This window comes from Coloeus monedula (genome assembly GCF_965178545.1).
Source record: "Coloeus monedula genome assembly, chromosome: 15".
Taxonomy (NCBI): domain Eukaryota; kingdom Metazoa; phylum Chordata; class Aves; order Passeriformes; family Corvidae; genus Coloeus; species Coloeus monedula.
Window position 1 is genome coordinate 8,641,025 of NC_138795.1, and position 21,352 is coordinate 8,662,376.

Consider the following 21,352-nt stretch of genomic DNA (forward strand, 5'->3'; position numbering starts at 1 on the left):
AAAAATACAGCGAGCTAAGCAAAGGTTTGTAGTCATGCAATTTAATGTAAGAATTTAAAAAACCAGCAAAATACAAAGCTGTATTTGCCCTTAGCTATATGTGTAAAACTGCCAGTTTGCAATAAGGCGTTTTCTGTTGTCGTTGTTTTTTAGTTTTTTCTTAAGCCAATGTATATTTTTAACTTGGCAAAGGGCAGAAAGTGGGTCAGAGACGTAATTGGGTAAATGCAAACAACCAGAAATTAACACATCTCCTCATACTTTACAGAGCAGGCAGGGGAGATAAAGTTCTGCTAACAGAGGGCAGCGGAGGCCTTTAGGAAGAGAACCAGCACCTGAAGAACTGCCAACACTATCTGTAACCTGTGGTGGTCGTAAAGAGACCCAGAGCCACCTGAGTGGTTTTGAGAAACCTGCTGGCAGCTCTGTCCGGTACTGAGGAAGGAACAGGCCTCAAAATGAAGGCAAACTTACTTCCAAACTGCATTTTTCTTCTGCCTCAGCACAGCCAAAGGTCAATGCCTTCAGCAGGCAACGATTAAAACGCAAAAGCTTTTGTCTTTTCAATAGCCTTAAAGTGAATGATTTTATTTGGGAGCAATCTATGATGCAAGGAAAGGATTTAACTGCAGCTGCACTAGCAGCTACAGATTCTCTCTTTAACCTGATTCTTTTTTTTATTAGTTCTTCTTTATCTGTTTATTGGCCCAGGGAGTACAAGGGTGGAATTGAATGAGAAACCCAAGGGAGTTTCAGTCAATGCAATTTTCCTCTCTTTAGAGGCTAAGCACAAAGCCAATTGCTCTCCAGAGTTCCTTAAACTCTCATCCATCTATGAAGCCACATTCATCATCCTCATCCCTACATTCTTCTCACCTAACACACAGGTCCTTCAAGTCTACAGACTTTTTTCTCCAAAATTCATTGAGACTCGAAACTTCGGTACTGTCCTTTTTTTTTTTTTTTTTTAAATGCAGCAAAACACCTAGGAACAGCTTTTACATAAATTTCCCATTTATTCTGCATATCAAAAGGATATGGGATATGGATAATTAACAGGCAGTTTTAAGTGGAAGGAAATTTAAGTGAACCAGAAACCATATAAACTTATTCATGGACACTGAATTCTTCAATGGCCCTTTGAAATTGCCCAGGAGTGCAAGATGGGGAGTAGAACAGTATAATGGAAAAAGTCACAAAATGAACAGCAGTGAGGGAAACTCACAGGGACTTTGGAAATGGAGAAAATTGGATACTGTGCCCTCTCCACCTGTAACACATGCAGTCTGCAGGTAAGATAAGAAACAGTCCCCAAAAGATTAATGCAGAGGGAAGTACCTATTCTTTATATTCTTGTAAATAGGACAAGACACAGTCACCTCAAATTCCAGCAGAAATATTCTGACTAGAGACTAGAAAATCTTGTTTAAGTCAAGAAGAACAAAGCTCATGTGCAAGCTGTGGAACAACATACAGTAGGAATGCTCAGTGTATTAACAGACTTGATAAATATTTGCCAGGAAAAGCACAGGTATTGGAGCAAAAGGGTTGGCCAAGTAACTTCAAGGTCTTGCCAGCCCTATTGTACTTTTATTTAAAACCTCTTCACAAAATAGTTTATCTAAGTACAGCTTAGACTTTAGCTGCACAAAACCCATCCATCCTACTCTGTGTCATCAGCTCAGGTTAGAAATTGGTTCTATGACATCTGCAACTGCCTTTTCTTCAGCAACAGGGTATTCCCTCCTCACTCTCTTCAAATGCCTGCTTAATCAGAACACTTAGTCAAAATACATGAGATTTTAAGTTTATTAATGTAAAAATGTCTCTAGAGCTCAATTTATATCCCACTATAGTTTACTGCATTTTATGCATATGCAACAACTATTATTCATGCAATCAGAAATGTTTTCCTGATTGCATTTATGCAGTTTTCAAACATGTATTATAACTGACCTTATTAAATATGCTGAAGCACCACTTACACAAAATCATACAAAGGCACAGTTCCTCAACTGAACTCTCAAGTAGCACTTACAAGCATGAATCAGTGCTAATTGCTTCACATTTATCATCTCTGAAATTATAGTATGGGCAAAAATTCTCAAACAAACAGCTGTGTAGGTCACAGCTTGGCAACAACTTCCTAAGCAAGTTATTTGCTCCCCCTTCACCTCAGACTTGTTTTTTAACCCCTTCTTCAGCCAAGTAATCTGAGAGAACATCTTTTTTCTCATCACCTATGAATGTCTACTCTGAATTTATAAATATTTTATCAAATGCAGTAAAGTAAAATCATCAGTTTATTATCTGGAACACTGAAGCTCAGGTTCTAAACAGTGCCATGTACTTCACAAGCAGAAATTCTGAGACTGTGTGTATTCTTGGCAATATATTTTATGCCAAATAGTCTGCTGTCATGTTTTTATGTGTGTTTGCTCCAAAATAAAATGATTCCTTTAAAGTTTGTATGTTAAATAAAAATCAAAACAATGAGAAGTCAAAAACTTCTGTAAAAACATATGGCCTTTTTCTTCAGTAGGCAGAAACAAATTACAGAACTTGATTGCCCACAACTTTCATCCTTGTACAGTCAATGACCCTTTCAAAAGCTTTGCCACAAACATCCTTCAAATTCAACTGGAGAGTGTTTTAAAACTGCCTTTACAAAAGTGTCTAGTGCTTCTGTGTAATTGTATCTCCCAACCTCTAGCTATTAAGTTCACCCCATGTTGACTCCCAGCAGAAACATTCTGAATTATATGTTTTCTGAGTGACATCAGTTTACATCAGGAAAAGGTCTGATCCATAGCTGTGGGTTTGGATTTTTTTAAATTTTATCAGCATTCATAGAGCACTTGAATATTAATTATGAAAAAAATGCTTGGTAACTTGGGTACATTGACTTGAGCACATAATCAACAGTTACACTTGGGAACCAAGATGTGCAGAAACACCATGGTGTTAAAAGATGGAAAGAAAACAGAAATAAATAATAACCATTCTAGACCTATAACCTTTCAGAACACATAGGACCATAGAGACATAGTATTTTTGCCTGGAGGCTTTACACAAATCTGAGGAAACCAATGTGTGGATGTCAGTGTGATGTGCAAAGACCTTGATTTGAGTAAGATAAGGCACTTGCTACTCCTTTTCCCAATAAACGACACCCAAGAGCAGAAGTGCTTGTAGTAATCACATCCCCACAGTGCAAAATCCCTCTCCCTCTTCCACCATGGAGACAACCTGTTAGGTTTGGACAAAAGTGAAGAACTTGTGTGAGAACTGAGCTTGAAAAGACAGAGATGGGATGTGTAAGGCACTACCCCCCTTCCTTTTGACAAGGGGCTAATTAAAAAAAAAGTTACACCCCAAATTATCATGATAGGATGACTACAGTCCCACAGTTCTCTCCATGGAAATCTTCATGGCTTTTACAGTGCACAAAGAACTGAGAGAAATCAAAACTGTGAGTATGTTTATGCAACGTGTTTCAACTACTTGTGTTCCCTGTACCAGTCACACACACCTGAGCTGGACTGGGCACCAAAACCATTACAAATGAATGAGGACAGCACCAGAGGCAGGATGAACTTGCATCTATTTGGGGGCTGAAACTGTAGGGTGGTGACTAGGATATTAAATCTGAGATACTTAACCCAGCTATTATTCCCTGTAAGAGTCCATCCCAGCCTCAGCTCTTCCCAAGAGGTATCATTTATCTTCACCTTAAAAAAGATCCTTTCCTTGGTGCCAAACCCAGTAGAGCTGGCACAAGTCACAGCTGCCATCAGCATCACTGCAGACTCATGTAAGGTGTCAATGTCTCCTCTGCTCCCACAGAGGTTTATTCATCGCCTTAACAACACCAGCTTTCTTCACAGAATCCTGCACAATTCAAGAGCAAGGCCAGAAAGGCTTCTGGAATCATGTCAGGCTAAAGTTGCTTTCAGAGTGTAATAAGGTGCCCTGTATATATTCATGAGCCCTGTGGCTCATTTGTGGTAGTGAAGAAAAAGCCAGTTATCCCACATTTCTGCAGTCAGAAAAGACAGAAAGAGAGACAACCATGACTGTGGTGTGAGTCCAAGACAAGATGACTGTGTTAATGAAAACACTTTAAACAAGGAACTATAACCACAAGTAAAGTCTAATGGCATCGAGGAGGAAGCTGAATAGGGCTCAGACAGTTAATTTTACTTTTGCTTCAGTTTTTCCTGATTTAAAAAAATGGCAGTAATACAGTGAAAGGCACTTTGGAATAGATTGGTGAGCAACAGTATTTTAAAACTGGGGATTACTACTCTGCTTTTAGGTTAGAGGTAAAACATGGCTTAAAACAAAACATTAAGTTGATTGACAGAGTTATTAATATTCTCACACTTCTTTGACTTACATAATGTGATATGTAGCCCTTTTTTGCAAACTAGGAGAATGATGCATACCTGATTTGTCTTCATAAATCACTTTATTTTTAGTTGTAACAGCAAAGCAAACTCCCTAAGAATAATGGAACAAGGCCTGAATGGTACTGAATTTTCACGTCTAAGACAATTTGATAATCAGATGCAAGTCTTAAATTTTCACCTGAGATGCTTAAATGGCAATGAACAACGCTTAACTAATGCTAACAAGGCTATAAAGGAACAGGAAAGCAAACGATGACGACTAAGAATGACAACTTCAAAGCAAGATCGGGGTGAGGAAGAATGAACCAAGTGGTAAGAAAATGTTGGAAAAAAAAAAAATTGAGAAAGAAGAATTCTACTCCAAAATGTTGGCTCTGCTCAATGGCACTTACTCAGTGAAGAATATGCCAGGATAATATGCTGCAGTAATAAAGACACCAGAGTTCAGATCATGCATCTCTTTTGGCATTTTGCTGAAATGGTAGAGTCACCAGTGCATTAAGAGGCTTGAAATGAGTGATACCATCCTTCTCCATCATACACACACCCGCTATATCCTTTTCAGTAATAATGGAATTCCTCTTATAATGATTTTTCCTCACTCCTGAGAGCATAATTTCTGTCTATGAAATGTTTCCCTGAAGAAACAAAGCCAATAGAGAGTTTTGCCTTAGTTGTCTTTGTCAGTGCTTTTACCCTGGTAATTTCTTAGGAAAGTTAATTTTTCATTAAATTAATAACAAAAAAGTTATTATTATTATTATTAAAGTTGTCAAATGTATCCAGTCCTCAAGAAACATGGAAAGAATATAATAAGCTGCTTCAAACTTTGGGGAAGCTCTTTTCCCTCAAATCCAAACTGCAGACAGTGATATGCCTCAGGTGATACACTGTTAGACTGGTTGAAAATTTTCTATAAAAACACGCTTTGATTGAAAGTAACATTTTTTTATAAAATGCCATTTCTTAAAGATGACATCTGCTGTCCTTAAAAAAATGTGAATGTTTTGGTGTGCCAGAACACTTGGAAGAAATCTTCGTGTTCACAGTCAGAGAAGACTTGATTAAGAAAAAAGTTTTAGTCTTCCACAAAGAAAGAGAAGAGTATATTCCACTTGGTTCTAAAAACTAATGAAAACTTGATTTAATGGTTGGAAAGATCAGAAGGTGAAAATTCCATTGAAACTTTACTGAAACAAGAGGTCCCTATCATATAAGGAGAAGATTTCCAGGTATATCACTTATCAGAGCTCAAAAAAAAGATTTCATAGCTATGGTATGAAAACACGGATTTTTTTTCAGCAGTCTGTAACTAAAGTTATATTCAGAGACCTAAACACAGAACTCTTTACGTAACTCTAAAAAGACAGGGAGAAAGAAAAATGCAAACTCCAGCAGCCGAAAAGAAATAAATTAAAATTAAATATGTAGGTGGCACAGGACCTTGACCTCAGAGCTTTACAATTCATATCACAGAATTACATTTTGAGTCCCTGTGTAGCAAGAGAAAATAAATAAGCATTATGTCTAAGTAAACACCATCCCTCCAAAAACCCAAAAAATAACAAAAATTGCTGCAGCCCAACATGGCAAGGAAGAAACTTCTTAATTCAATGCAAGTCCAGAAGCACACCTCTGAGCTCTGTTAAATTCAAGAGCTCTGGTTTTGCAGACCTCAGCAGGAAGCTAACATCAGCCTTTCATAACAACAAAGATGCTCTGTGCATGTGAAATGGTTTTCATTAACCAGAATATATGTTAATCTCCTTAAACATGAAATAGATCAAACAAGCACAGATTCATCCTTACCTCAGAGAATTCCCAGACTATAAGGGAAAGTGATTCTGAGGTTTTAATGTACAAGAAGAGAGACTTATTGTTCAAAAGATGCTGCTAAAATGGCAATGTCTTTTTATGCTTACTTTTCATGAAGCTGTTTGCAAGGCAAAAAGCTTTCTTTGAGATGGTTTCTAGCAGTTGTAGGATGCCTCAGAATTTTTTAACCCTGTAATAACACAAGGGAAGGAAATTATTTTTGGGGTTTTTTTCCAAACTCCTTATTTTTTTCATCCTATTAATCATCTCTTATGTAAGACACTGCTGCAAAAACCCATTTCAGAAAGTCAAATGAAGCCAAATAATTTTGGCAGACAGAGATATCAGTATTTGTGCCTGACACATTTCAAATGGCTTGGTTTCTTTCAAGTTTTGCTCCCTCAGAGGATTCAGCAAATGAGCATGTTTTCAAAAACTATTTGGAGATTCTTAACAGTACTTGAACGTGCCAAAACAAATACTATCACCTTACCACTTAATGTTGTGTATAGTCTTAGCTGTTCTTTCATAATTTGCATACAACTTTGATACCTATACAAAGTTTCAAATCATGTTAAATCACTTTCAAGAAGCATTTATCATTACTGCTAAAAAAGCATATTTATCCATCATATGGCAGAGTCACTTGTGCCTCCAAACTCCCACACACATCCAGGAAGACTTTGCCATAATCAAGGCCTGGCAATTACACACAAATTGAATTTACTTTTGTTTATGCCAAAAGGAATTAAAAAGTTTTCACTGCCGAGAATAAGAGAGAGTGAGGCAGTGTTCAGCTGCTCCAGGAAAGCCAGCATGAAGTCAAGGTTTAGGGAAACAAAGTGCTTTCCATGTATAAAAGGGTAAAGGACATACTGCCTTCATTAGGAAAAAAATGTAACTGCTGGCTCAGAGAGATCCTTTCCTTCCTGAAACTCAATGAAACCATAGATCAAAGGTACCACTCAACAGAATGTAGGAGGTTCAGGTAGGAAAACTTCTTCACTGAAGGAGCTGAAATTCTAAGTTTAACACTGAAGTACCTTGAAATTGCACACTGCCATAAGATATCTAGGTATAGATATGGATATGGATGTAAGACATAGAGCCTGCTTTCCTTCATCGGTCTATTTGTATATGTACACACAAAGAAGAAATCAATTTTATTGCTCATGTGGCAATTTCCTGAGTGAAAAGGTGTACGGCAAAGAAAATCCTGAACTACTGCAAGAGAGAGGGAAATTTGAGAGGCCCTTAAGAAGTATTAGACTGGAAACACTAACACTGGATATGGTAACTTCTGATGACTACAGGCCGCTGCCTTCTCTGTATTTCTGCAGCATCCTCAGATTTACTCTTGTTCCCTGTTAGGGGAGTAGTCTACAACCCATGGAGCTTGCAGCAATATGCTGATACTCAACTAGCAGTTTTCTAAATTGCCCCTTGAACAACACACACCAAGGTTGTTTTATGGTTTGCATGTAGCACAGGCTGCAGCTACATCAACATTTCAAGTTTAATTGCAAGCCAACATAAATACACTTTTAGAAATACTGCTTAGAAGTTATGTGACACATTCTACTGGAAAAACATGCAAATTATTTCAGCTTTCTTGATGGGCTCTAACAAGATTTTACTTTTTAAAAGCTACTTTATATATATATATATATACACACCCCTCCTAGGTATTTTTACAAGAACTTCTTAATTATTCAGCTGCAGTTTCTATTCTCAGTTCCATCAGAGGAAGATTTAAGAGGTACTGTAATGATGATATGTAGGAATGAGACTGGACTGCTAAGTCACTTTTCAAGTGCTGCCACTGAATTCTGGAAATTAGCTGAGAAGAGATCTCTGAATTGCCTCTAGCCCCATTGAAATACACTCAGTGAGACTGAACAGCTTGTCCATTTTACTGCATCAGCTAAATTCTGCACTTAACATATTAATTGCAGAAAACCCCCAAACAAATTTGACTTACAAATGGCTACAGGCCACTTACAAACACAGCAAAAAATCCTGTTAATTATATTACTCTATAATTCTATGTTAATACTGTTCATCTGTTATCAAAGATGTTTATTTGGTCATAAATGATCTAATTTTGTTTTTCCAGGAACCATTCTAACAAATTGCTTTGGTAGAGATCCATTCATCTTCAGTCAGTAGTCCAGTTAGCAGGAATGTTATGCACTGAATTTATTATGTACTTCTTGTGGTTTCTTAACATTATTTTTGCAAGTTACTTTAAAATGCATTTTTGCCTCACACAACTTTAACATCAGACAAGCCAGTACTATTTCATCCCATTTTAACTAAACCACAAATTCATGAAAATTTTCATCCAACCTTTATGCTCTTAGATTATATTCCAGTAGTTTCAGGCAGAATTTCCATTCAGATTATTTTTAAACCCAAAACTCCCTTTTTCATTTATTGTGATATAATATGAGCAGCATACAATTAGGGATAAATAAAAAAAAAGTTGATAGTTTCTCATATCCTACCAGCCAAATGTAGGCCAAAAGAAATGAATGCAGGAAAAAAAAAAAATTAAACCGTAATAATCTGTGGTTTATTATTATTTCATTTCACGGGCAGCCAGTCTTCCAAGTATACCATTTACCAGCCTGGTTGTACATGAATGAATTGCCTGAACAACTGATTAAAATTCAGCCACTAGAAAACATGAAGGCTCCATTCTAAAGGTCACTGGAGAAGCGTTCCTGTGGCTGAGCTGAAGCTACACAAGATGAGTGTCCTCATGGTCAGCACATTTATGGAGTTCAGTGGAAAATTTGCATCCCTGGCATTAATTCTCTCCCTCCTTCTGACTAGCTGTTAAACTTACCAGAACATAACCCATAGCAGACATAAGCACTGTGTTCATCAACCGGACCATGATCCCTGCTGGACACATGCGCAGCAATCCTTGTGTTCTTGGAGCAACCACTACAAACTCCACAAGACTCTCATCAGTAGAAGAAGCGGAAAAGTTTAGACAAAAGGCTAAAGCAAGATTAAAAAAAAAAAAAAAAAGTAGCAAAGCAGCTTTCCACAGAACAAATGAAATAGTGTTCTGTCAGTATAAGGGCTTTTTAATTTATGGTGTGTAGAGATTTTCTAAAAAATAAAACAATACCCCCTACCAAGTTTTGGGTTCACTGAAACTTATTTCCCCTCTTCAAATTCAGAAACGGAACTAAGAAATTCACTTTTACTCAGTAAACTGACCCTGAGAAGTATTTACAATGATTCTGCTTTTTCTAGATTGAATTTATTAAAGTCTAGTGCAACTGCAGCAAATGATGCATGAAGAAGTCATTATGGAAAATGTAAGGGCAATAACTGTTCATGAAGGAAGTGGAGCCAGTTACAGATTCAGTCGACTCTTCTGAACAATACTTGAACAAATCCAGAGGGTATCTGGTGTCTAAAACCCTAGTTGTGAACTAGGATTGATGATTTTGTAACTCAAAACAGAAATCCATCACGTACAGCTGTTGAAATGGTGCAAAAAAAAAAAGAACACAAGAAAGAAGTCTTCCAAAGTCTTCAAACCAGGACTATCAGCTGCCAGCAAACACTTCACTCCTTTCTCATTTTCATCATATCCAAATCTGGTGCCTAAGCCTAACTTACTCATTCTGTTCAGCTCCCCAGTAAGTTTGGGATTTCTGCCTTGGAAGAATTCAATTCCAGCTGTAATTTCCTCAGAACTGTAAGGTTTTGAAAGCTTGTTCTGAAGCTGTCTCTTTGCAGCATCATTCTTGTCCTGCTGTAACTGGGTGCTCTAGGAATACCACCATGGCTGTCTCTGGGAGTGACTGAGCACCAAGCACAGAACTCTCAACGTGTCTGACCTGCTATAAAGCTTCTTTTTGATCTCCACACTGCTTTTAAGTAAAGTATTTAAATTATTGATTCTCTTGGCCACAGTCCAATTTTATTTAAACAGAGAGGCCGAGAGAGAGAGAGAGAGCCAAACAGCTCTATTTGTTGACGACACAAAGGTTTGCATCTGTTACGCTGGAATAAAAGGCTGGGTCGTGGTGGACTCCCCTCATTCACTGGTTATAATTCACTTGTCATTACACATAGCACTTTTAAAAAATTTTAAATTCATACAGCTGCAGCAGGCAAGAAAATAGGAAAGCACATGCAGCTTTTGGAGACATTCACAGGCTATTCAAGATGTTGAAGAGCTACACAAAGCAATTTGAATGTTTTTTACAAGTACTTTCTGGGGTTTTTTTTATCCATTACATTCAGCAGTAAGTAATCAGCTGCCAGCTTTAGTAAGACTTTTCACAGGCATAAAGATGCTACTTTTGTGACTTAAAGAGCCTGTTGAAGCAAATCTCTTGAATGTAGACAGGAGAAAATAATCCACAGGAATACTTCAGTGTGGCATGATGAAAGAAAAAAAAAAATCCAAAATGCAGAATCATTAAATTAATGCCATCTAATGTACTCTTTAAAATAGCGCCTTAAAACCAAATATTTCTATCAAAAAAATCAAAGTTCTGAGACAAGTTTCACACATCTATATTGTGTTTGGTTTACAGTAGCTATCAGATGTACTAGTGTTGGGACACATATAGAACAGTCATTGCAGCTAAAGACAAAAGGAGAGTAGAGCAGGAAGTTTCCAACTGAGAACCAGATGGCTCCCTAAGTAGGGAAGCCTCCTCCTCAAATTTTCCTCCAAGTCATCCTGTCCATTTAGAATGAGGTTTTCCTGTCAGAATAACAGAGCTTGGAAACACATATTGTGAGATAAGTAGAAAACTCCTAGAGATCCAAAAAAATGTCCTTTGTCTTCCAGGAATTCCCTTCCTACCTGGTATAGCAGCCTCACTCTGTTAATGGTCCTATTGAAACTTTTTTTTCCAGATTATGTGATTTACAATTCTCCCTCTAAGCTTCTGGGCTGTGGGTTTAAATTTTTAACTGCAGTATGACATTACTCCACACCTGGCTCCCTTTGCATTTGATATTAAGGAGAGTATAACAAACTTTTTCAAAGCAGTCTTGCCTCAAACATGCTCTGATTTTCAGTATAAGGAGCATCCACCAATAATTTTGTGAAAGGCCTCCAAATTTTCAACCGCTTTGCTTGCAGGTACTATGTGCAATATAACAGATAAAGTAATCCCACCGTCTCATGAAAAATCTTGTATGTGTCCGGAGAGGTAAAGTACTTTAAGCATTAGTAAGTTCAAGCATTCAGAGAATAAGAGAGCAGCTGCTACCAAATAAAAAAGTGATTCACGAAGAATCACAAAAAAAAAAAAAAAAAATCCCAGATTATGGCATTAAGAAAAATAAATGCGTGAGCCTAGCAGCTTCCAACTAGTGGCTTCCTAACTTTTTCTACAGAGTCTTGAAACACATAGAAGATGAGAGTCAAATGCGACTAAGTAACCCTAGGATTAGGACATTAAAAAGAAAATATTGCCCTGAAAGGAAGGATCCCTTCTGCAAGTGCCTCATGCTGTTACATACCTAGTGTGTCTTCAGGCACTCAGGCTGACTCTGGGCAACTAACTTCTAAAAATACTTTTAGACAGTTACACGAATTCTGAGGCACTGAATAAGCCTCAAAGACAAACCAGCTGACCTGTATACCCACTGATTTGGTTAGATTTAACTCTGGAATCTCTAAGTGTCCTTGGTTGTGTGGTGGAACGTGTTCAATTGAGCATTTTCATTCCAGCACACTGTTCTGTGCTAATTCTTTGCTGGCCTTCTCCAGAAGAACAATTTCTGAATGGCTGTTTCTGACTAATTGTTCAATTTAATTTACATTAGAAAAATAGCAAATTATTTTTGCATTTAATTTTTTTTTTTTATTACAAACATAAAACCAGACATTCAGACAAACAGATTGTAGTACACTAGATCAAAGATTCTAGCTAAAAATATTCTAAGCTATTACTGCTAAAATGTGTTGTTTTTTTCAGGTGGAATTTGAAATAGTGAAATAAATTGTTAAAGAGCGTGTAATGTCCTAAGTAGAAGTTAGCTACTTTTAAAATGTCATCCTGCACATTAGAAATCTAAATCTCTGAAATTCTCAGCAGCAATTGCATGTAGTATATTATGGAACTGTACTTATTAGATAAATGGGGGATTCTGTGAAAATTTAATTTCCAGTTCATTATGTCAGAAAATCTTCCAGAAGCATTTAAAGCAAATTTCTCACACACTGATGAAAATAAGAAAAAAACTTTTGCTCTGAAATTCTTACTCTCCAGATGGTGCAGAAATATGGAACATAACCATAAAACTTCATGTTTACAAAGCACGTGAACAGAAAGATTATAACATTAATGAATTCTACTTTTCACCATCCTTTTTTTTAAGTATATTTTTCTAACCCAGCTTCTCATTTCTAATCCATTCTTTTAATTCTGCAAAAATCCATGAAAATACCAAAGATTATTTTTTCCCCAAATGGCATTACCATATAAATGAGGAAAAGCCAGCAGGTACAGTCTTTAATTTTAGAGCTACTTTGCTTTCAGAATGAAATGCAGTATTATCTGAACAAAGCTGTTACCTGATGTGTCCAGGAAGTAGCCTGATCATGGACAACACCTTCAAATTAGCACCAGCAGCAAAACAGGTGAGAACTGACAGTGAGAAAGGTACAATCCTGAAGTTTCATACTCAGATCCCAACTGGATAATCTGATAATCTTCACCCTCGAGGGTAAGACTGTGTCTTGCCCTCCAGATCCATGTTCTCCTTAGAGGAGCACTGTCCCGTTGCCCTGCCATCCCAGCTCTGTACTTTGAGTCTCACTTAAGGACTTCACGTTACCACTGCCTTCTCCACACGTGCAGTGTCTTTGGCTCTGTAGTTCTCAGGCACACTCAGATTCTTGCTCCCTGATCCAGTCTCACCATGGAGAGAGTGAATCCAGCCCCTCTGAGCTGCAGATAAGGTTATCAGCTGGCAGTACTCACAGCAGCTCATTAACAGGTGAACCCCCCACCTGATACAATGCCATTTCCCTCTGTGCTCTAGAGTGGAACATTAAGTCCATTTTTACATGCCAAGTTCCTGTGTATATCTGTATCAGAAAACCCATGGGTCACCAGGGCATAACAGAGGAGAGAATGTTTTACTTCTCTTCTCTTCCCTTCCCAATGTATTTCCTTCGGTGGCCTACTTGTTAAAAATATCCTATTACTGCAAAGGAGAGGCCACATTCTCTACTTTTCCCACCGGATGTGTGCATTTCTTTGTCCCCTTTTGCAAAATAACTAAATTATTTATGTTTCAGAGAGAAGATCACTACAGCATATTAAATAGGAAGATTTATTAGAACTATAAGCTGGGACCAGTCTCTTCCATGCTGCCGACTGCCTTGAGTACACCAGCTGCACTAATTTACATTCTATAATATCTACAGGAAAGTTAACAACTCTGCAACCCAAAGATACTGACTTGGTAAGATTTTGTGTGTTTTCGTAAGAAAACTCTTGTTCCCTTAAGGACTATGTGTTGATTGAGCTTGAAGTATAGAAAGATTCTGTATCAGAAGATATCTGAATATTGACCTGAAAGGCAGGATCCCTCGGGTGTCTAGGCTTCCTTTAGCCAGTAAGTTGAAGCAGGCACCATTCATCTCATTCTAACACAGCATCCAAATTAGGTCAGATGAACCATATCTGAAAATTAATTGTCAGTTTCACTCCAGTGGCTGCAAAACAAGTGTAACCAGTTGGCTGAAGTACAACTATAGTGCAGCCTGCTCAGGTTAGATCAGATGAATCACATTTAAAGTGTATCTTTTGCTCTATTAAAGCCTGAAAGATCACCAGCCTAGCAGAATTCCGTAATGAAAAAGCAAGACTGAAACATGATTGCACTGCTTGCCTAGCAGTATGGACACTGATGCCAGTTCCCTTGGAGAAGGATTTTCACTACCCTTCCATAGAAGTTGCTCCCGGAAAGTAAGATCTGTCCCCTCCGTCAAAAAAAAAAAAAAAAAAAAAAAAGTTTATAGGTGACTTTGCCCTGCTGAGCCAACATATGGCACTTCAGTTAATCACAGCAGTTGCTCCTGCTGGAACCATGATTATTTCAGCTAACTATGGAATGATAAAGAGGGAAGGCTGGAATAATGAGAAGCAAGTATGGAAAGGAAAGGTCAGGGAAAAGTCCTAGCAGTTTTAACACCTGATATTTTAGCTTATGGAAAAACTGAATTCTCCAAAGAATTAGAGTCAACCACAGCCTGAGGAAACCACTTCCTAAAGTACTCTAAGTACTAAGAACATCCTAAGTCCATCTAAGGTACTTATGGGGCCACAGCATGGTGACCATTGCAAGCCTCACAAATGCCCCTATATGATCTGTACATCCCTACAGGCAAGTTCCCATTCCAAAGGTGTTTGGACAGGAAGCTGGGACATACTGTAATTTAGTGGCTTTGGTCATACAGGAAACCTGAAGGGACGTAAAATGAAAACAAGTTTTCTAAATCCCTGACTTGCACCTTCTTAATGGAGCCACACTTCTTCTGTGATCTGCTCAATATCACAACTGAAATGCCTGCATACTTGCTTTCTTTGGGAAATCACCCCCACAATAGGTCCAAAACAGCCAAGACAGTGGCATAAAACTTGTATCTATGTAGATGTGATGGATGGCTTTAACATAGCACAAGCGACACTTAAAACTGCAGTTGCTACTCTAGTCCTTAGATAAAAACTAGGATATTCTTCAGTCCAATCATGGGTTAGGATGGCACATTATAGTCACAACCTGGTTTCAGTTTTGTGTAAAGCTGATTAATCAGGCGCTGTACGTGGGAGAAACTGATTTCACTTATATGGAAAACTCAGTAACACAGTAGTAGCTGTGTTGTACATCAAACAGCATGACTAGAAACGCATCTATAGGCACATGAGAGCAACCCTTTAGCTTGCACTATATAAATGAAACCAAGTTACCCAATGACATGACTAATATTACAATGAGCTTCTTATTTATTTGTTATTTTAAATGCTATGCTAAGGTATTCTGAACGAAAAGTAGTGCACTGCAATTTGAGAGACAGAAAACTGAAAGTCAAAAATCCCCAAAAATTCAAGTATTTCCTCATTTCAATTAAAATATTTATTATTTATTTTTAAGGTATTTTAACCCATCAGACATAATGAAACAGCAATAGAGAAACAATATAGAAAGCTACTGATGAGTGGATGTTGAACAGATTCAATTCCTGCACTGATTCAAATCTGAAAGCAGATGAGGGTCTCATGTCTCTGTACACATGTATGGTAATGTGGCAACTTATTCCTCTGCCTTTTTCTGGTCTTTCTGTCCTGCCTGTCTGAAATTTTACAGCTGTTCAATTTTCCTGGTTTGCAAAAACATTTAGCAACTCTCATACTCCACGGATTTGGAAGAAATATCCTCAATGGGGCCATTTATTTTACTGCAACCACATATAACAGAACCTGTACTCCTTTAAGGAGCCTGTGATCAGGGTTTGAAGTTACTGTTATCATCTTAAACAGGTGCATTTACCACTGAATAGAACAAAACATTATAGAACATTATTTCAGAATAACACAACGTAGTTCATCTAATCTTAGGCTTCTCTGCTACCCAGCAAAGCTATAGGAACAATTTTAATTTATAGTCTTCTAGGAAATTCAGTGCTCCTGAGGCTGAATTCTCTCAGAGAGCAGACCTCTTGTCTGTCAGGGTTCACACCATTACCTTTGCCCAACGAACCGTGCTGGAAAGCACCGTTTTGCCGTCCTCTTTCCTTCAATCCCATCAGTCACCCAAACAGCCCATGTGAGCTCTCTCCCATGAGAATGCTGCTGTTTGATGGCTAAACTCAGCAAAGCCACAGGACTTCTGAACAGGGTATTAGAGCATAGCCCACCCACCTGCCTGCCCTGACAGCCTGACACAGCCACGTGAATACTCCTGACTCTCCTCGCAGAGAAACAGCTACAAAGAAAAACCTCAACCAGCTTGAAATGGTTACATAAAGATGACAAACCATCAGTCTAAAAGAACGGCACTATCATACAATGAGAAGAAAAAATAAAAATCCACCCTAATATTTAAAAGCCATGTTTTACATAAGCATCAAGCTTAGAAATTGACAGCCACATCCACTGAAAAAGAACACCATGTCTCAACTCCCACAGAGCACAGCTCAGCAGGAGTCACAGGCATCACAACTGTTAGTGCAACCACTCAGCAACGACAACAAATTTCAGCTACAAGGGACCATCAACAGTTCGTGAAGCCTCTGCCTCTTGTTTCTCTCCTCCCCCATCTCACCAGAAACAAGAAGAAATACTGTCTGAGGGTCCTCTAGAGGTCTGCCTTTTCTAGAGCCACCTTCTGTAAGAGAAAACTTGAGTTTTCATTGGTCATACATTGCCAGTACATAAAACACTAAAATTCTCAACACTATCTGATTTCAAACTGGCAGTTGTAAAACACAGTAAAAAGAGAAAAAAGCAAACCACCCCAAATTCTTTTGGTTGAACACGTCTGTATCAGGACATGAATCATAGAATCACATCACTTGGGTGGGAAGGTTCTAAACTCCCAGGCAAAGCACAGATACACAACTCTTCACATATGTGAATTATTAATGCCCAATATATACAGAAACAGACAACAGACGTTTGTCAGATGAGTCTGTGATGTGCAACAAATTTTTGGGACTGCCCTCGTGGCCCATTACTTCCAAGAATATGCCTTGCAGCCATTTGCCTGGACATCTGGGCTCAATCACCTCGGCAATTGTTCCCTACAGGAGTCAGGAACTGCCACTTTGAGAGATGTTTGCCCCAGTTCCAAAAAACTGGATTTCTTCAGGCTTCTTAGATACAAAGGTGTTATTGCTGAACTGCATCTAAACTAAGTATCTTCTGAAATACACAGCAAAATGGCACTGACTGGTCAGAAGACAATGCTGTGTTTATACAGCACTATTAGGAATTTCCAGATCACAAGTTTCTTTTCTATGCAAGCCCATCCATAGAATTGATTTTCTAATATTAAAGACAGGATATCTGAAACAACTCCACTATCAATCGGCCCATCATACTTATAAATCAACTGTATTGCAAACCTGGGCTTTGTTCAGGTGCAGCACAATGGATTACTTCACCCAAGAGAATAACATTTATTACTAATGCTTTTATTGATCTTCATTTTTGTTATTTGCCTGAATACAACTAAAACCATGGTATAAGCAAAGCAGCCTAAAGCTTAGAACATGCCAAAAGTCTTAATACACTATGTTACATCATCCATGCTGATCAATATTTTCCTTTAAGTCACTGCTGGAAAAACACACAGTTACCTTTCAGTAACTTCTGTAACAATTCATTAGGATTAAGAGATATAGGCTTAACTATTATGGATGTTCTTTTCATGCCAGTGAACATCAGCTTTTTCTGTGCATTCAAAGGCTTTCATATTATCGCTCGAGTGATGCTATTTGCCAGGTGACAGTCACATGAATTTTCATGATGTTCTTTTTCTGTGCTAACAGAGAACCCAGATTAACCCTGAAAAATCTATGTGATTCCAGAAAATTCAGAAATATGCAACAATAACAAAGCATATTACAATTTCACAAAAACACAGGCTCTGGGTCTTTTGAGCCCCTGAAAAATACCTAGTTTAATTCATTCTGCAAATGCAGGATTATTGGAGTTTTATCAGCACATTTTCAGCTGACAACCAAGCCTCATTCAACAGAAAAGCATTTCAGTATCATGCTTTGGGATTTTATTAATCTTGTTATTTCAGTGAAGTTACACTGACTTAAAAACAATGATAGTGATTTAGACTGAGAGTATTTTAATTCCTTCTGTGTGGAAATACTTACAGCTTTTTACAGGCTAGGCTTGTAGTTCAATGCCTTAGAAAGCCTCGGGCAGCCTAGAGAGGTAGCACGGGCAATCCAGCATTTCAGTAGCTCTGAAAGTGGCAAAATGGTAGCTGCAAAGCTGATACCACCCGTAGAAGCAAAGAGGGAGAAATATAGCTCTTAGCTTGCCTAATTCCTGCAATTAGAAGCTTTCGAACAGAAACAGAAACACACAGACGTTTGCAGAAGGATTGCAGACCCAAAGAGGGAGGGCCCCCTCTCATGCCCTTCTTTTATTCGGAGAAGGGGAAAGGGGAGGACTGGGGGCGGATCCGGGGTGAGCGGCCAATCAGACACTGCTGCTAAAGAGTTTGAGTCACATTTGGTTTTGCCCGCGCTTGGAACAAAGGAGTTCAGAACACATGGCAGAGGCAAGTCCTGGCTTGTCTTGGGGAGGGGAAGCTCAGAACAGGCAGCAACACTTCTGTATACTGGGTTGTATAGAATTGTGAGAAATAGAAAAAGAGAGAGTTAGAACTTGAGTTACTTACATGAAGAATAAAAAAAAACCCTAAAAAAAAAAAAATCTGTAAATCATTAAGTAAATGCCAAAAGAGGAAAGAAGGAAAATTACACTTCTTAAAAAGCAGCCCAAAACACAATAGTTTATTTCCAACAAAACCTCCTATTCAATGGATATGTAAAATTACTCATTGTATTCCAAATGATCCAGTCTTTGTCAGCTCCATAAATCACAATGAATCATATGCAACATATTTAAAACAAGCAGTGAAAGAATAAAATGACCCCTCAAAAGACAAATAATCCATAGTTCAGAAATGTTTTAGAAACTGCTAACTTGTATATGCCTGATTCCACTCAATTCCCAGTAGTAATAATAGATTAATGCTAAATTCATTAATCACTGGAAAAGACAGAACTGTTACAAAAGAACTGTGTTGGGACTGCTGCACTAATGTTCCCCATGGTGTGAGATTAATGTGTGGCCTATACAATAAGCACCACGCCAGTGATATTGCCATTTATAAAACTTTCTTGATTCAACAGCCTGCCCTGAAAATCAAAGCTATTGAGCACACTGGGTTTTTTGATCCCACTGCACCTTTGTCTTGCTCACAAGTCAAGAAACTGTGGAGTCTCGTGCCAACTTTCTATGTTATAATCAGTATCTTGCCAAGGTAGCAGGGTCTTTTCAGCTTTGATCAGTGTCACACACACACACTCTGGAACACTCACAGTCACACACACACACTGGAACTGACTTCCAAGCGGTTTCGTGGCAATTCTCAAGAGCTGGTCAGTGTTTCCTTACCTACAGTGTTTCTCAACTTGTCTGATTCCTTCTTTTATACCTATTCAGCATGCTCTCCATGTTGCCTAATTTTCCATTACAGCAAGGAATTTGTAATAAACACTCAATAAATACAACATTTCCCACAGGTATCACTGCAAATCTTCCATTGCTTGACAGAATTGCCACATAACAGTAGGATGCAAGTGCAGTGGCTTTCACTGACTGAAAGAAAAATTCATTAATTGCAGTTGCATGAGGAACATACGCAAGTAAAGTAAAATTCGTCTGTCCCCAAATTTGCTTGCAGCTGGGTCAGCAAAGCTTCTTATAATGCAGGCTTAAAGTAGTTGGCAGGGCAGCGAGAGCAGGCTCACACTGCAGAGACCTGAATTCTATTCGTGGCTCTGCCCTTCACCCACTAACGTGTCAAACCCAAAGTTACATCATCTCTCTGCTTCAGATTCCCAAAGTAGAAACACCCTTTGTGACTGCAGAGAAAACACGAGGTGTAAGAGTAATGCTTTCCAATACTCCAACCTCATTACGGGTGTTGAGTACATTTTCAGTTCTGTGGACATGTTAAGACATCTCAAGAAGACTGAGAAAGCTTTGTGGTCCTCTCCAAGAATGGGATCAAAGTCCTTGACCCTCCAATGTCTCATTTTAAGGGCAGGGGCAACACCTGAAGCTCAGTGTCAGTGTAAAGGAAAATCTGGTCCCAGTTTTTAAATTTCATGTAGTGGCTTTATTAAAAAGATCACTCTTGAAGAAAAAAAATAAACCTAAGCCTCAAATGTCAGTGCTTGACCAAATAAACAACACAGTCAACTGATATCTTCCACAGACTTTGTGTTTTAACCTTATTATTTTCAATTATATGAATTTAAATTTCATAAGCCAGGAAATCACAGAAATCTGGAGATCAAATTGTCACCTAAGGGTCTTCAAAATAATATGTTGATTTCATCTGGAAGGGGTTTGTTTGCCTTTTAGCTTTAGAACATTCACTGCACATCTTACTTACATTTTCAACTATTTCCCAAAATTTTAAAGGTAGAAACCAAAATGAAGTGTAAGTGAAATCTGCCAGGCATTGGGGCTCAGATTCAGGCAGCAGTTGCCATACAGTGAGGCCCCCCAGAAGGTCACATTTAAATAATGAAAAGGATTTAATATATAAGTATTGAAAACCTTGACAACTATAAAACGAACCTTGAACCAGTGACTGAAATGCAGGTATCATCCTTTCAGGTATTGCCTATGTTGCTGTTTGAATTTTTCTTTTTTTTTTTTTTTCAAATGGGACAGAGATTGTGACATGCATTTAGAAACTCCAATCTTGGCACGAGCAGGGAATGCTTTGGGGTGCCTCCGACTCAGCTTACATCTGGGTCACAACAGATCTGTTTCTGTTTCTTCTTCTCCCAGACCACAGTCATTTCAGTTGCTTTGATAAAGGAATAATAAGTCAGTTTAGGGAAAACATAAAATGTAACTGAAGAGAAAAAGAGAGTAAGATACATCAGAAAAAGATAAAAAAATGTTAACCTATAGGAAAAGGTAATTCAAACTGAACCCAATTATATAAAATTATTTACAAAGTTCTAATTGCTATAAATGAGGGAACAACTCATGACAGAAATTCCAATTACAAAAAGGAATTATCTGCTCTGCATCAACTAGCTGTGTGACATAACACACAAGAAATCATGAAACTTAATTATTTGGATTTTCTACTGCTACAGATGCTGCAGGGAAATCTAATTAAATAGATCCAGTAAGACTTACAGATGGTAGCCTACAAGTAGGGAATTTGCTGATCCATGCATTGTTTTAAAAGGAATTCGTAATGACCTCTAAATAAAATGGGTATTGGTCTTTATTTTAATGTGTTACAGTGTGAAAATACATTGCAAATCAAGAGAATATTTACACTTT

General features: G+C 38.0%; 1 protein-coding gene across 1 annotated transcript in view; it reads right to left on the reverse strand.

Moving 5' to 3' along the window:
- SPOCK1 (SPARC (osteonectin), cwcv and kazal like domains proteoglycan 1) overlaps nucleotides 1-21,352 on the reverse strand; it is a 274,711-nt gene that overhangs the window by 226,113 nt on the left and 27,246 nt on the right. The window lies entirely within an intron of this gene.